Raw genomic sequence first — 13,309 nt, forward strand, 5'->3', positions numbered from 1 at the left:
GAAATTGTCTGTCTTTATTTTATCCCTCCCTCTCTAGTGACTCTTGCGTGGAAGTTCCACATCTTGGGTATTTATTATCCCATACGTCACTAGCTCATGGACTCTTGCTAATTACATGAAAGAAAACATAATTTATGTAAGAACTTACCTGATAAATTCATTTCTTTCATATTAGCAAGAGTCCACAAGGCCCACCCATTTTTGTGGTGGTTAGGATTTTTTTGTATAAAGCACAATTATTCCAATTCCTTATTTTTTATGCTTTCGCACTTTTTTCTTATCACCCCACTTCTTGGCTATTCGTTAAACTGAATTATGGGTGTGGTGAGGGGTGTATTTATAGGCATTTTGAGGTTTGGGAAACTTTGCCCCTCCTGGTAGGAATGTATATCCCATACGTCACTAGCTCATGGACTCTTGCTAATATGAAAGAAATGAATTTATCAGGTAAGTTCTTACATAAATTATGTTTTTTAGTTAAGAGCTTTATGTTCCGGCGTTAGCCCATAAAACTCTTAACTACTGACTTTAAAATGCGTTAGGTGTCTTGCCAGGAGAGGGTGTACCGCTCACTTTTTCCAGCGATCGTAAAACCGGCATTAGGAAAATCCCATAAAAAAAATAGGATACGCATGTACATGCCTGACTCGTAATACCAGTGGGCGTTGAAAAGCAGCGTTGGGACCTCTCAATGCTGCTTTTTAAGGCTAACGCAAGACTCGTAATCTAGGCGTTTGGGTTTTTGAAAGACCCGGTAATGAGGTGTGTAATAAAGCTTGTTCAGGGGCTTCTTTACAATTTTAAGGTCTAAGGAAATATTTATCACTTTTATGGAATTGTAATATAGGAGTGTGTTGTTTTTTTCACAATTTTTAGGAGGTTTAAATTAAATATTTGTCACTTTTATAGAACTCACAATATTAAGAAGGCTTACACAAAATGTTTTCTCTGGAAACACAAATTTCACACAATTGTTCCTATAATATTATTATAATCTTTTTTTATTTATTATTTTTATTGAGGAACTTATGAAGGCCTGCAGATATATGGTAAACATACAGGTATCAGTGTTACATACTTTGCCATAGTAACATAGATTATTAGATTAAAAGGTAATTTTTCTCATATTTTCCTGTCCCCCCCCCCCCTTTACTGAATAATATAGGTCACTCTTGGACTTGTAATGCTGTGAGGTGGTATATATCCTGGGGTTAACTTAAATGTAATGAAAACAAAAGATAGCGTAACAGATTTGCTTCCTTAAAGAGAGGATACAGAGGCCCAAACTGGACACTCAAATAGTAAATAGAATAAAACTATGTGTCAAAAGCACTTTATCAATGTAGACAATTATGAACCTAGATAAACATAAATGGAATATTGGCCATCTTGCGGGTGCTTTAACATCCTGAAGTGTAAAAGTGGTGATTATGGAGATTGACCCTAGTCATTGTGGAAGGCTAATGTTGTGGGGTAAAAAGTATTGTACTTTGTGTCAAATTAGGGGAGTCATTTAAAGGACAGTCAACAAACTGTCAGTGATCTTAGGTCCAGGTATTTGAGGGTTCTGGTGCATATCAAATAGGTATAAGTAAGTTGACAACAATAAGAATCGGAAGCCTTTGGCACTAAAAAGTGTGTAATAGGATGTGTGGTATTTATTAATTTACAGTTCCCACTTACAGCTCCGGCCGCAGGCTGCAGCAGGAGAACTTGTTTTTATAGCAAAGCCTGTAGGCTCTACTTAGGATATGGCACACAGTATAAGACATATGGTATTACATTGCCAAGACACTGAAATTTAATAGTACAAAGCTCAATATTTGGAATTGAATAAATAAATGATCATTTCTACTACTAGGTGATATATGCTAGACTAAGTTGCGTTCCCACTATAAGCTATAAGACATAACAGTAAACTAGGTAATTCTCTTTAACAGTAATAACACCCTAGTCATTGTAAAGTTATAATCCTGATTTATTTCATGTAATTGGCAAGAGTCCATGAGCTAGTGACATATGGGATATACAATCCTACCAGGAGGGGCAAAGTTTCCCAAACCTCAAAATGCCTATAAATACACCCCTCACCACACCCACAATTCAGTTTTACAAACTTTGCCGCCTATGGAGGTGGTGAAGTAAGTTTGTGCTAAGATTTCTACGTTGATATGCGCTTCTCAGCATTGTTGAAGCCCGATTCTCAGAGTACAGCGAATGTCAGAGGGACGTGAAGGGAGTATCACTTATTTGAATACAATGATTTCCCTAATGGGGGTCTATTTCATAGGTTCTCTGTTATCGGTCGTAGAGATTCATCTCCTACCTCCATTTTCAGATCGAAGTTATACTCTAAATTTACCATTACCTCTACTAATAACTGTTTTAGTACTGGTTTGGCTATCTGCTATATGTGGATTGGTGTCTTTTGGTAAGTATGTTTTTTATTACTTAAGACACCTCAGCTATGGTTTGGCACTTTATGCATTTATATAAAGTTCTCAATATATGTATTGTACTTATATTTGCCATGAGTCAGGTTCATGTATTTCCTTCAGCAGACTGTCAGTTTCATATTTGGGGAATTTAAACATTTTAAGAAATGTATTTCTTACCTGGGGTTTAGTCTTTTTTTCAATTGACTACTTCTTGCTATTGCGGGTATTAGGCCAGCGGGTTTGTCAAATGCTAAACTTTATTGCGTCATTCTTGGCGCGAAAATATTTTTGGCGCGAAAAAATACGTTTATTACGCAACTTCGTCATTTCCGGCATCATACGTGACGCTGAGACCTTTCACACGGCGGCGTCATTAGTGACGCAAGTGTGTCATTTCCGGTTATGTTTGGCGCCAAAAAAGTTTACGTTACGTTGTGCGTCATACTTGGCGCCAATTTTTTTTCATTATTTCAATACCCCATTGATGTTTGCCTCTTGCTTTTTTCTCTATCAGAGGCCTATGTTTTTGCATTTTTTCCCATTCCTGAAACTGTCATATAAGGAAATAGATAATTTTGCTTTATATGTTGTTTTTTCTCTTACATTGAGCAAGATGTCCCAATCTGATCCTGTCTCAGAAGTTTCTGCTGGAACATTCCTGCGTGACATCTGGTCTACCAAAGCTAAGTGCATTTCTTGTAAAAGTGTAGAAATTATTCCACCAAATGTCATTTGAAATAGTTGTCACGATAAACTTTTACATGCAGATAGTGTTTCCATCAGTAATAGTACATTGCCAGTTGCAGTTCCTTCAACTTCTAATGTACATGATATACCTGTAAATTTTAAAGAATTTGTTTCTGATTCTATTCTGAAGGCTTTGTCTGCATTTCCACCTTCTAATAAACGTAAAAGGTCTTTTAAAACTTCTCATTTAGCTGATGAAATTTCAAATGACCAGCAACATAATAATTTATCCTCTTCTGATGAGGATCTATCTGATTCAGAAGATCCTTCCTCAGACATTGACACTGACAAATCTACTTATTTATTTAAAATAGAGTATATGCGTTCTTTATTAAAAGAAGTGTTAATTACTTTGGATATTGAAGTAACCAGTCCTATTGACGTTCAGTCTAATAAACGTTTAAATGCTGTTTTTAAACCTTGTGGTTTCCCCAGGGGTTTTTCCTATTCCTGAGGCTATTTCTGATATGATTTCTAGGGAATGGAATAAGCCAGGTACTTCTTTTATTCCTTCTTCAAGGTTTAAAAAATTGTATCCTTTACCAGAAAAATCTATAGAGTTTTGGGAAAAAATCCCCAAAGTTGATGGGGCTATTTCTACTCTTGCTAAACGTACCACTATTCCTATGGAAGATAGTACTTCCTTTAAGGATCCTTTAGATAGGAAGCTTGAATCTTATCTAAGGAAGGCCTATTTATATTCCGGTCATCTTCTCAGACCTGCTATTTCTTTGGCTGATGTTGCGGCTGCCTCAACTTTTTGGTTGGAGAATTTAGCGCAACGAAAATTGGATCCTGACATATCTAGCATTACTCGCTTACTGCAACATGCTAATCATTTTATTTGTGATGCCATTTTTGATATTATCAAAATTGATGTTAGATCCATGTCTTTAGCTGTATTAGCTAGAAGAGCTTTTTGGCTTAAATCTTGGAATGCTGATATGACATCTAAATCTAGATTACTATCTCTTTCTTTCCAAGGTAATAATTTATTTGGTTCTCAGTTGGATTCTATTATTTCAACGATCACTGGAGGAAAAGGAGTTTTTCTGCCTCAGGATAAAAAACCTAAAGGTAAATCTAAGGCTTCTAACCGTTTTCATTCCTTTCGTCAGAATAAGGAACAAAAACTCAATCCTCCTCCCAAGGAATCTGCTTCCAATTGGAAGCCTTCCTCAAATTGGAATAAATCCAAGTAATTTAGGAAACCAAAGTCTGCCCCTAAGTCCGCATGAAGGTGTGGCCCTCATTCCAGCTCAGCTGGTAGGGGGCAGATTAAGGTTTTTCAAGGATTTTTGGATAAAATCTGTCCAAAATCATTGGATTCAGAGCATTATCTCTCAAGGGTATCGAATAGGATTCAAAGTAAGACCTCCTGTGAGGTTTTTTTCTCTCACGCATCCCTGTAAATCCAGTAAAAGCTCAGGCTTTTCTGAAGTGTGTTTCAGACCTGGAGTCTTCAGGGGTAATCATGCCAGTTCCTCCTCAGGAACAAGGTTTGGGGTTTTATTCAAACCTATTCATTGTACCAAAGAAAGAAAATTTATTCAGACCAGTTCTGGATCTGAAAATTTTGAATCGTTATGTAAGAGTACCAACTTTCAAGATGGTGACTATAAGGACTATTCTGCCTTTTGTTCAGCAAGGACATTATATGTCCACAATAGACTTGCAGGATGCATACCTTCATATTCTGATTCATCCAGAACACTATCAGTTTCTGAGATTCTCTTTTCTAGACAAGCATTACCAATTTGTTGCTCTTCCATTTGGCCTAGCAACAGCTCCAAGGATCTTTTCAAAGGTTCTGGGTGCTCTACTATCTGTAATCAGAGAACAGGGTATTGCAGTGTTTCCTTATTTGGACGATATCTTGGTACTAGCTCAGTCTTTACATACTGCAGAATCTCACACAAATCAACTAGTGTTGTTTCTTCGGAAACATGGTTGGAGGATCAATTTACCAAAAAGTTTCTTGATTCCTCAGACAAGGGTCACCTTTTTAGGCTTCCAGATAGATTCAGTGTCCATGACTCTGGGGGGGTAGTTATCAAGCCGTCAACCTCAAATACGCTGGAATTCCGCAGCGTATTTGTGGCGAGGCTGATTCGCCTTAGTTATCAAAGGCTAGAGGCCGGCAAAAGTAGAATTTAGTGACGTAAGCTTCGATCCGCCGGACTCAGTCTGACACAGATCAATTCTTACGTCACTCCAGATGTTCCGCACACAAGTGCGGCACAATCTGACTACTTTTGCTAGTTATCAAAAAACTAGCAGGTACGCTCGGCACTTTTCCGGCCCAGCGTACCTGGTTTTCAATCCGCCGCCCTAGAGGCGGCGGATCCCATAGGAATCAATGGGAGTCTGACCATAGCGAAAGTACAAGTTCGCTGCTGCCAGACATCCCATTGATTCCTATGGGAGCTGTCTACACCTAACACCCTAACATGTGCCCCGAGTCTAAACACCCCTAATCTGTCCCCCCTACACCGCCGCAACTAAATAAATGTATTACCCCCTAAACCGCCGCTCCCGGAGCCCACTGCAAGCTATACTAAATATGTTAACCCTTAAACTGCCGCTCCCTGACCCCGCTGCAACTATAATAAATGTATTAACCCCTAAACCGTCGCTCCCGGACACCGCCGCAACCTACATTATACCTAGTAACCCCTATCCTGCCCCCCCTATACCGCCGCCCTCTATAATAAAGTTATTAACCCCTATCCTGCCCCCCACTACACCGCCGCCACTGTAATAAATTTATTAACCCCTATCCTGCACCCCACTACACCGCCACCACTGTAATAAATTTATTAACCCCTATCCTGCCCCCTACTACACCGCCGCCACTGTAATAAATTTATTAACCCCTAAACCTAAGTCTAACCTTAACACCCCCTAACTTAAATATTAATTAAATAAATCTAAATAATATTTATATTATTAACTAAATTAATCCTATTTAAAACTAAATACTTACCTTTTAAAATAAACCCTAATATAGCTACAATATAAATAATCATTATATTGTAGCTATTTTAGGATTTATATTTATTTTACAGGTAACTTTGTATTTATTTTAGCTAGTTAGAATAGTTATTAAATAGTTATTAACTATTTAATAACTACCTAGCTAAAAGAAATACAAAATTACCTGTAAAATAAATCCTAACCTAAGTTACAATTAAACCTAACACTACACTATCATTACATTAATTAAATAAATTAACTACAAATAACTACAATTAAATACAATTACATAAACTAACTAAAGTACAAAAAATAAGAAAAGCTAAGTTACAAAAAATAAAAAAAATAACTTGCAAACATTTAAAAAAATATTACAACAATTTTAAGCTAATTACACCTAATCTAAGCCCCCTAATAAAATAACAAAGCCCCCCAAAATAAAAAAATTCCCTACCCTATTCTACATTAAAAAAGTTCAAAGCTCTTTTACCTTACCAGCCCTTAAAAGGGCCTTTTGTGGGGCATGCCCCAAAGAAAACTGCTCTTTTGCCTGTAAAAGAAAAATACAACCCCCCCCCAACATTAAAACCCACCACCCACATACCCCTAATCTAACCCAACCCCCCCTTAAAATAACCTAACACTAATCCCCTGAAGATCATCCTACCTTTAGTCGTCTTCACTCAGCAGAGCCACCGATGGAACTGAAGAGGAGATCCGGAGCGGCAGAAGTGATCCTCCAAGGGGCGCTGAAGAAATCTTCCATCTGATGAAGCGATCCTCCAGGCGGTGCTGAAGAAATCTTCCATCCAGCGATGTCATCTTCCAAGCGGCGCTGAAGAAGTCTTCTATCCGGGCGATGTCATCTTCCAAGCGGGGTCTTCAATCTTCTTTCTTCAGGATCCATCTTCATCCCGCCGACGCGGAACATCCTTCTTTCCCGACGGACTACCGACGAATGAAGGCTCCTTTAAGGGACGTCATCCAAGATGGCGTCCCTTCAATTCCGATTGGCTGATAGGATTCTATCAGCCAAGCGGAATTAAGGTAGGGAAAATCTGATTGGCTGATTGAATCAGCCAATCAGATTGAAGTTCAATCCGATTGGCTGATCCAATCAGCCAATCAGATTGAGCTTGCATTCTATTGGCTGTTCCGATCAGCCAATAGAATGCGAGCTCAATCTGATTGGCTGATTCAATCAGCCAATCAGATTTTTCCTACCTTAATTTCGATTGGCTGATAGAATCCTATCAGCCAATCAGAATTGAAGGGACGCCATCTTGGATGACGTCCCTTAAAGGAGCCTTCATTCGTCGGTAGTCCGTCGGGAAAGAAGGATGTTCCGCGTCGGCGGGATGAAGATGGATCCTGAAGAAAGAAGATTGAAGACCCCGCTTGGAAGATGACATCGCCGGATGGAAGATTTCTTCAGCACCGCCTGGAGGATCACTTCTGCCGCTCCGGATCTCCTCTTCAGTTCCATCGGTGGCTCGGCTGAGTGAAGACGACTATAGGTAGGATGATCTTCATGGGATTAGTGTTAGGTTATTTTAAGGGGGGGATTGGGTTAGATTAGGGGTATGTGGGTGGTGGGTTTTAATGTTGGGGGGGTTGTATTTTTCTTTTACAGGCAAAAGAGCATGCCCCACAAAAGGCCCTTTTAAGGGCTGGTAAGGTAAAAGAGCTTTGAACTTTTTTAATGTAGAATAGGGTAGGGAATTTTTTTATTTTGGGGGGCTTTGTTATTTTATTAGGGGGCTTAGATTAGGTGTAATTAGCTTAAAATTGTTGTAATATTTTTTAAATGTTTGTAAGTTATTTTTTTTATTTTTTATAACTTAGCTTTTTTATTTTTTTGTACTTTAGTTAATGTAATTGTATTTAATTGTAGTTATTTGTAGTTAATTTATTTAATTAATGTAATGATAGTGTAGTGTTAGGTTTAATTGTAACTTAGGTTAGGATTTATTTTACCGGTAATTGTGTATTTCTTTTAGCTAGGTAGTTATTAAATAGTTAATAACTATTTAATAACTATTCTAACTAGCTAAAATAAATACAAAGTTACCTGTAAAATAAATATAAATCCTAAAATAGCTACAATGTAATTATTAATTACATTGTAGCTATCTTAGGGTTTATTTTACAGGTAAGTATTTAGTTTTAAATAGGAATAATTTATTAAAGTGTAGTGTTAGGTGTAATTGTAACTTAGGTTAGTTTTTATTTTACAGGTACATTTCTCTTTATTTTAGCTAGGTAGCTATTAAATAGTTAATAACTATTTAATAGCTATTGTACCTAGTTAAAATAAATTGAAAGTTGCCTGTAAAATAAAAATAAATCCTAAGATAACTACAATATAATTATTTATATTGTAGCTATATTAGGGTTTATTTTAAAGGTAAGTATTTAGTTTTAAATAGGATTAATTTAGTTAATAATAGAAATATTTAGATTTATTTAATTAATATTTAAGTTAGGGGGGTGTTAGGGTTAGTGTTAAACTTAGGTTTAGGGGTTAATAAATTTATGACAGTGGCGGCGGTGTAGTGGGGGGCAGGAGAGGGGTTAATTAATTTATTATAGGTGGCGACGGTGTAGGGGGGGCAGATTAGGGGTTAATAAATTTAATATAGGTTGCGGCAGGGTCCGGGAGCGGCGGTGTAGGGGTTAATAACTTTATTATAGAGGGCGATGGTATAGGGGGGGCAGGATAGGGGTTACTAGGTATAATGTAGGTTGCGGCGGTGTCTGGGAGCGGCGGTTTAGGGGTTAATACATTTATAAGAGTTGCGGCGGGGTCTAGGAGCGGCAGTTTAGGGGTTAGTAACTTTATTTAGTTGCAGGGGGCTCCGGGGGCGCCGGTATAGGGGGTAGAACAGTGTAGTTAGTGTGAGTGCTTAGTGACAGGCTAGCAATAAAGCTGTAAAAAAGACGAAGAGCAGCGAGATCGGATGAGTGATAACTATCACAATCCATTGCTCATCGCCCCGTACTTGGTGCGCGGCTTTTTGACAGATTTTTTGATAACTTAGGTGAATTTTTTCAGGTCCGCGGCGGCGATGGTAGGCGAGCTTAGGCGGGCGTATTGGGCCGGCGAAGGCAGGAAAGTTGACACGTTGATAACTATCCCCCTCTGTCTCTAACAGACAAGAGAAGTTTAAAATTGGTTGCAGCATGCCGGCACCTTCAGTCTCAGTCATTCCCTTCAGTGGCTATGTGCATGGAAGTTTTAGGTCTCATGACTGCAGCATCGGATGCGATCCCCTTTGCTCGTTTTCACATGAGACCTCTACAGCTTTGCATGCTGAATCAATGGTGCAGGGATTATACCAAGATATCACAATTAATATCCTTGAATCCTAATGTACGACACTCTCTGACATGGTGGATAGATCACCATCGTTTGGTTCAAGGGGCTTCTTTTGTTCGGCCAACCTGGACTGTGATCTCAACAGATGCGAGTCTTTCAGGTTGGGGAGCTGTTTGGGGATCTCTGACAGCACAAGGGGTTTGGAAATCTCAAGAGGCAAGATTACCAATAAATATTTTAGAACTCCGTGCAATTTTCAGGGCTCTTCAGTTTTGGCCTCTGCTAAAGAGAGAACCGTTCATTTGTTTTCAGACAGACAATATCACAACTGTGGCTTATGTCAATCATCAGGGTGGGACTCACAGTCCCCAAGCTATGAAAGAAGTATCTTGGATACTTGCTTGGGCGGAATCCAGCTCCTGTCTAATCTCTGCGGTGCATATCCCAGGTGTAGACAATTGGGAGGCGGATTATCTCAGCCACCAGACTTTACATCCAGGGGAGTGGTCTCTCCATCCAGATGTGTTTTCTCAGATTGTTCAGATGTGGGGTCTTCCAGAGATATATCTCATGGCCTCACATCTAAACAAGAAACTTCCCAGATACCTGTCCAGGTCCAGGGATGTTCAGGCAGAAGCAGTGGATGCACTGACACTTCCTTGGTGTTATCATCCTGCTTACATCTTCCCGCCTCTAGTTCTCCTTCCAAGAGTGATCTCCAAAATCATCATGGAACAGTCTTTTGTGTTGCTGGTGGCTCCAGCATGGCCACACATGTTTTGGTATGCGGATCTGGTTCGGATGTCCAGTTGCCCGACTTGGCCACTTCCATTACGGCCGGACCTACTATCTCAAGGTCCGTTTTTCCATCAGGATCTCAGAACATTAAATTTGAAGATATGGAAATTGAACGCTTAGTTCTAAGTCATAGAGGTTTCTCTGACTCAGTGATTAATACTATGTTACAAGCTTGTAAATCTGTCTCTAGAAAGATTTATTATAGAGTTTGGAAGACTTACATTTCATGGCGTTCTTCTCATAAATTCTCCTGGCATTCTTTTAGAATTCCTAGAATTTTACAGTTCATTCAGGATGGTTTGGATAAGGGTTTGTCTACAAGTTTCTTGAAAGGTCAAATCTCCGCTCTTTCTGTTTTATTTCACAGAAAGATTGCTATACTTCCTGATATTCACTGTTTTGTACAGGCTTTAGTTCGTATTAAGCCTGTCATTAAATCCATTTCTCCTACTTGGAGTCTTAATTTGGTTCTGAAGGCTTTACAGGCTCCTCCATTTGAGCCTATGCATTCTTTGGACATTAAACTACTTTCTTGGAAAGTGTTGTTCCTTTTGGCTATCTCTTCTGCTAGAAGAGTTTCTGAGCTATCTGCTCTTTCTTGTGAGTCTCCTATTCTGATTTTTCATCAGGATAAGGCAGTTTTGCAGACTTCTTTTCAATTTTTACCTAAGGTTGTGAATTCTAACAACATTAGTAGAGAAATTGTTGTCCCTTCCTTATGTCATAATCCTAAGAATTCTTTGGAGAGATCCTTACATTCTTTGGATGTGATAAGAGCTTTGAAATATTATGTGGAAGCTTCTAAAGATTTCAGGAAGACTTCCAGTCTATTTGTTTTGTTTTCTGGTCCTAGGAAAGGTCAGAAGGCTTCTGCTATTTCCTCGGCTTCTTGGTTGAAACTTTTGATTCATCAAGCTTATTTGGAGTCGGGTCAGGCCCCGCCTCAGAGAATTACAGCTCATTCTACTAGATCAGTCTCCACTTCGTGGGCTTTTAAGAATGAAGCTTCAGTTGATCAGATTTGCAAAGCAGCAACTTGGTCCTCTTTGCATACATTTACTAAATTCTACCGTTTTGATATATTTGATTCTTTGGAAGCAGTTTTTGGTAGAAACGTTCTTTAGGCAGCTGTTTCAGTTTGATTCTTCTGCTTTTGTTTTAAGTTTTTTTCTTTCAAAAATGAAATAAACTTATTTTTTTGGGTTGTGGATTAATTTTTTCAGCGGAATATGGCTGTTTTTATTTTTATTCCCTCCCTCTCTAGTGACTCTTGAGTGGAAGACTCCAAATCTTGGGTATTGATATCCCATATGTCACTAGCTCATGGACTCTTGCCAGTTACATGAAAGAAAACATAATTTATGTAAGAACTTACCTGATAAATTCATTTCTTTCATATTGGCAAGAGTCCATGAGGCCCACCCTTTTTATGGTGGTTATGATTTTTTGTATAAAGCACAATTATTTCCAAATTTCCTTTGATGCTTTCTACTCCTTTCTTTATCACCCCACTGCTTGGCTATTCGTTAAACTTAATTGTGGGTGTGGTGAGGGGTGTATTTATAGGCATTTTGAGGTTTGGGAAACTTTGCCCCTCCTGGTAGGATTGTATATCCCATATGTCACTAGCTCATGGACTCTTGCCAATATGAAAGAAATGAATTTATCAGGTAAGTTCTTACATAAATAATGTTATTTTTCAGCAATACCAGATACAGTAAATTATGACATATAAACTGCAACATCTACTAATTAAAAAGTAAAATAAAATATTAACTCCATGAAAGTCTGCGGAGCATACATGTAACTACGTGGTTGAAAAACAATACCTTAAGTTAACTAAAATTTAAATTGCATATACATTTTACCTGGTCCCTGAACCATCATTCCACAGGTATCAGTAGGTTTTTATCTAATATTTTTATCCGGTCTCGAGGAGGTGACTGCATCTGTGAGGAGTGGTGTGCCCTGTAGTTTTGATTGAATGGGGTTTCTGAAAGGCTGCCATTTGGGCTAATGCATCTGGAGGTCTTTTGATGCATGTGAACCAGATCGAAGGTTTGGGAGATCTTAGCTGGGTGTCCGATAAGAACTATGCATGCCAGTCTGTTGCTGCGGTCAGAGGCAAGTTTGCAAAAGATTCTTTCATGATCCTCTGCTTCATTGCTGGCTCTGTAGCTCCTGACGGCTCTAGAAAATCAGGTCTCTTCACAAGTGATGCAGGGAGAGTGATGTAGATGTGATCGCCAATATCTGCAGTTCCTGCCATGTGTGCAGATCAATACTCAGGAGGAATTCATTTTAGCATAGACGCTGAATCTGGGTTGTGTTCCGATCGCAGCCAGGTATGAGGCTTCTGTGGAAGGATGCAGTGCTGATCTTCTTGCCAGGTCTCTTCAGAGAGTGCAGCGGCATAATCGGAGATTATTTTATTTTGATGTCCTGTTTAAGATATCAGAGGTAATCGCTCTGGCCTAGATTTAGAGTTTGGCGGTAGCCGTTAAAACCGCCGGTATTTGGAGTCAGTCAGGAAAGGGTCTAACGCTCACTTTTCAGCCGTGACTTTTCCATACCGCAGATCCCCTTACGTCAATTGCGTATCCTATCTTTTCAATGGGATCTTTCTAACTCCGGTATTTAGAGTCGTGTCTGAAGTGAGCGTTAGAAATCTAACGACAAAACTCCAGCCGCAGAAAAAAAAGTCAGTAGTTAAGAGCTTTCTGGGCTAACGCCAGTTCATAAAGCTCTTAACTACTGTGCTCTAAAGTACACTAACACCCATAAACTACCTATGTACCCCTAAACCGAGGCCCCCCCACATCGCCGCCACTCTATAAATTTTTTTAACCCCTAATCTTCCGCTCCGTACACTGCCACCAACTACGTTATCCCTATGTAACCCTAATCTGCTGCCCCTAACACCGCTGACCCCTATATTATATTTATTAACCCCTAATCTGCCCCCCACAACGTCGCCTACACTTATTAACCCCTAATCTGCCGAGCGGACCGCACCGCTACTATAATAAAG

The sequence above is a fragment of the Bombina bombina genome, chromosome 8, assembly GCF_027579735.1.
Source record: "Bombina bombina isolate aBomBom1 chromosome 8, aBomBom1.pri, whole genome shotgun sequence".
Classification (NCBI taxonomy): domain Eukaryota; kingdom Metazoa; phylum Chordata; class Amphibia; order Anura; family Bombinatoridae; genus Bombina; species Bombina bombina.